The sequence below is a fragment of the Lolium perenne genome, chromosome 5 (genome assembly GCF_019359855.2).
Source record: "Lolium perenne isolate Kyuss_39 chromosome 5, Kyuss_2.0, whole genome shotgun sequence".
Lineage (NCBI taxonomy): Eukaryota > Viridiplantae > Streptophyta > Magnoliopsida > Poales > Poaceae > Lolium > Lolium perenne.
Window position 1 is genome coordinate 221,179,132 of NC_067248.2, and position 4,741 is coordinate 221,183,872.

Sequence of the window (4,741 nt, forward strand, 5' to 3'; positions counted from 1 at the left end):
CAACCTCAGGGGCGCACACATCGTCGGCGTGGACGAGAGCTCGCCAGAGATCGTCAATCGCCAGAGGCGATTCTCCACGAGATCCAGAGCGGAGGCGATTCGCCAGGAGAGGAAGAGAAGGGGGAAACCACGCGGACAGATCGATAGATCTGCACGAGGCGGTCCCGATTTGGTAGGTGGCTATGGCAGGGGAGCACGGAGCTGGCCGGAGCGCGGCGGCGGCCATGGCGGCGATGCCATCGCCACGGGCGTCGCGGGAGGATTAGGGTTAGAGACGAACGAGTGAGAGAGGGCCGAGTGAGTGAGTGAGGTGGGCCGTTCGGTGCCACCAACCCATAAGGGACAAGCCTTAATGGGCTGTCCCTGGGCCTTAGTTAAGTGGGCTGGCCCAATAGGGGCCAGGGGCATTTTGGTCTTTTAACAAATTAGAAAAGGCCAAAATTTCACCAATTTTTAATAAATAAAATACAACTCCAAAAATCTAGTAAAAATTGGATTAGTGAATGAAAAATAAATCTTAACCAGAATAAAATATGAAATGGAATTTAAGAAACAAATTCAAAATTATGAATTTTAAGAATTTAAATAATAACTTGGAATTTTAAACCATTATTTCCTTGTATTTAAAATTCAAGGAAAAATCTCAAATAAGTTTAAATACTTATTTTCAAACATTTCAAAATGAAATTCTACTATTCCAAGTCATTTCTATTGAGAAAGGTATTTCTCAAAGAAAACTACTCTATTCCCTATTTATTCCAAAAATATATAGAGATAACTCTATTATTTTAATTCAGTTTTGGAATGAATGATAAATCACCAAGTGAAATAGTTTTACTTTGAATTATTGTACTTTATGAGAATTAAAATGATTTATACTTTTAAATCAATTGCAAGTTACTACCAAAGGCATAAATCTTAACTCAACCTAAATTGATAAAACTCAGCGGGATAAAGGGATTCAACATAAAATAATACATCCATGATTGCATTATTTGGATTTTATAACATTGTCCTTACCGGACAATGATGCTTCTTACAGAACCCGAGGTCCAGGTTCCATCAACTGCATTGAACTGCACTATCTCGCAGTCCACAGGCAAGTTCACCCTTGCTCATGTCAACTTGATTATTTTCTACTACTTTAATGCAAAGCTATATATACTTATCATTCCTGCATCGCAAATGAAATGTTACTTTCCAACTATGAATATGACTATGTGGCTGGCAATGGAACCATGGTATGTGTTGATATGGTGGAGGTTCCATTGCATGGGTTATATCACCCTAGGATTAATTACCAATGCCGTCCAGTGATTCTAGCGCCGTACAAACCGCGTTGACCATGAGATCTATAATGGCTCTGGGGAAGCCAGCCGTATCTTTTCCCTTCTGCACGCCAACGGATTGGTAGAGCCGGCGGGGTGTTGGAGGCACTGCCGTAGGTTGGGATAGCCTTTTAAATCCCCATCCATTAGTGATGATGGCTCTACGATCTATGAAGGATTGTCCAAAGTACACCGTGAGTAAAGCCGTATTATCGGGAGAAGTCTACTGGGGGTGTGCGGGTGGACAAAAGGGTGGGTTTGCAGTCGCGGAGAAGGCGGTGTGGGCTTGGATCTTTATACCTGGCCTCACACCAAAGGAAGTGTGAACGGGGGCAAGTCCCTGCGGATGGCAAAAAGGGTGAGATCTCTTATGGGAAAAGTAACGCACCTCTGCAGAGTGTATCAAATTGTGGCTGTCACTCCTTGTTCCGGGAAGGGAACTGCGAACGCGATAGGAAAGGAACTCCACGAAGTTCTAGTCAACCTGTGAAGACTGACGGGCATAGTTTTCATAATAAAAGCAACCTTTTGAAGAAATGATTTCAAAACATGCATTGACCTGCGATTTCCTGATCAATGGTCGTAGCTAGTGCATCAAACACCTTTTTACTCTTTTAGAACTTGCTGAGTACCCCTGTACTCACTTTCTTTCGACACCCTTGCTAGACTGTGATCCGGAAGTGGAGGCCATCAACGATGGAGCACCAGAAGGAAGTTACGAGCTGGTCTACGAGGAACCTGATCTTACCGGCGGAGTGGAAGGAGTAGACTATGGGATAGTCTACGGACCAGATGACACGGAGGTGGAGGAGTAGTGACATACCCTAGCATCATAGAGCCGAGCAACGTAGAACTTACCTAAATAAGTTGTTGAGCTCTCTTTATATTTGTCATGAGTTGTAATCGTACTTAAGTAGTATCTTAGGGTGTTCTCATAGGACCTGTGAGAATACCAACTTGTTAAGACAATGTTTGTAATAAAGTATGGAGTGTTATGACCTGCAATGTTTCTGTTGTACCACTCTGAGGGATATGGCAAATTGTGAAGAAGTCCCTTCACAAAGATCATATCAACGACTTGTATACTACAACATGTAGTGGTATGCTGGGTCACCGCAATGTACGGGTCCGGGTCCACGTCGTCCGGGAAGATGCGCTTGGTAGCAAAGGATACCGACACTTCCGCGCTGATACGAGGAAAGTCCTGCAACAAAAGGAATTCAAGTTAAAAGATAAGTTTCCAGCATCCCGGAAACAGTATCCGGAAGCCCCAAGATCTTACTTGGGACGTTGGAGGGCGAGTGCGGCTGAATGGCGGCATGCGCCACGTCCAGTCAACCGGCATCTTAGTTTTACATATCTGCCTGGCCTTCAGAACCACGTCGGATTTGCACAATAGAAAGTGGTGATCCTTGTGGGATCCCTCCGTCCGCTCATTTGGCAAATCTTGTGCGCGCGGCGCTGCAGGGGAAGAACCCGACGCGAAATAAAGTAGCGCACGATATCATCGGCTGATGTCGGTGGTGTCGTTGAGCGTATGTATACACTCAACAATCCGGTTGGTCTCGACGTGGCTCTCGTGAGGGTTGTACCGCCAGTTGGTCCTGGCGGGGGCGCCGGGAACATATGCCGGCAAGTTGATGAAGTCAGAGGCGCCGGAGTTCCGGACATAGAAAAAAGTCTCTTGCCACGCTCGGCAGGACTCTAAGCCGGTAAACCGGTAGTAGGTGCTCCCCTGGTGGGGCGTGAGTATGCACGCCCCGCACTGCACAACATGTTTGGGGAGCGGAAGCTTGGGGTCTTGGATTGAATTGATCCGAAGATTGTAAAAATGGGCGAAGGTCTCGACGGTAGGCCAGAGGCCGACGAAACCTTCCATGAAGGAAGCAAAAGAAGAAAGGTAAAAAATGGCATTGCCAGGGAAATGGTGATGTTGAAGTTCGTAGAATTCGAGGAAGCACCGGAAGAAATCCGACGCCGGTAGGCCAAAGCCGCGCTCAAAATGGGCGGCGAAGACCACGATTTCGCCTGGCTCGGGCGCAGGCTCTAGCTCCTTGCCGGGAATCCGGCAGAATACCTCTTCCGGTATCCTTCTGGACCGGTACATCCAACCAATTTTGGCCTGGCTCACATCGGAGCCCTTCCAGGCCCCACTGGTGTAAGCTGCGAGGTTCACGCCGGCACCATGTCCCGAGCTGCTGGCTTCTTCCTCCCGCCTGCCGGTTTCTTTATCAGCCCCGTCGGCTTCTTCCTCCAACCGGGCGAGATCCTCCTCGAGCCCGTCGGATTCGTGCGCTACGGATTGTTCTTCACCCAGAGAGATCTCGGGAGATTCGCTAAACTGGGTGCTACCGGATAGCCCCCCCCCCCCCCCGCCGGATTCTTCGGAAGACATTTTTCGCTAAGTGTTGAAACTACCTAACGAACAACTTTTCCCGGATCTACTTCCTCGTGAAGATCTAGACATGAGAAAAAATGAAAAGAAAAGGGAAGTAAATACATCTACTGCGCCAGTGAAGAACACGAAGAACTCAGGGGAAAGGGAGGAATCGGACGGGAGCACACTACCCTTGATTGGGCGGCGAAGCTCCCCTGAGACGTTGAGCCGAAAGTCCACTGAGGAAGAGGTCGCCGACGGTGAACGGTGACACTGGATCTGAAGTGGCAGTGCACCACGGAGAAAAGTCAGGATGACGATCTAGAAGCTGGAGAGGATGAAGAAGAGCGGCACAGCCCCAGCAGACCTTCGCCGGAGAAGGTGATGTCGGCGACGGGCGGTGGCGCAGGAGCTCTGGAGGCAGGGGCGCAACGAGCTTGCAAATGGCGAAGATGGGAGATGCAGTGAGGTGGACGAGGAACCGTCGCCCCTTTAAATAGCGAGGAGGTTAACGGGCCAGGAACCGTTTGGCCCACGATCTTTCTGTTGGTGGGCCGCCACGTGGCGTCAGGATACACGCGCCTTTGGAGGCTGCCACACGGAGAGCCACACGAATCCGGTGCGGCATATTAACTCCGCGCGGGAGACGAGGGATTTGACCCCTGACACTGCCTTGTCAGATATAATGCGCATGTCACTGACAAGCGCAGTTTTCGAGTTATTCTTGACTCCGTCGTGGTGAGTTTTAATGGCAAAGAAACTGGCAGAAGAAGCCGGAAAAGCTCTGTAGAGTCCGGTTAATTAAAGTGGATTCGGTAAAACGCCGGATGAGTCTAAATTGAAACCGGAAGGATTAATCCGGTATGTTTGAGATGGGAACCTGGCATGGCCCGTCGGATAGAATCCACCGACTATACCAGCTTCAGGGACTATTTTCGGGGGGATGACCCCCGGTAGGCCAAGACTATGGCAAATATGCCATAATATGCTATCGGTAAACCGGATTAAAGATTGATCCGAATTATAAAGGTTAAGT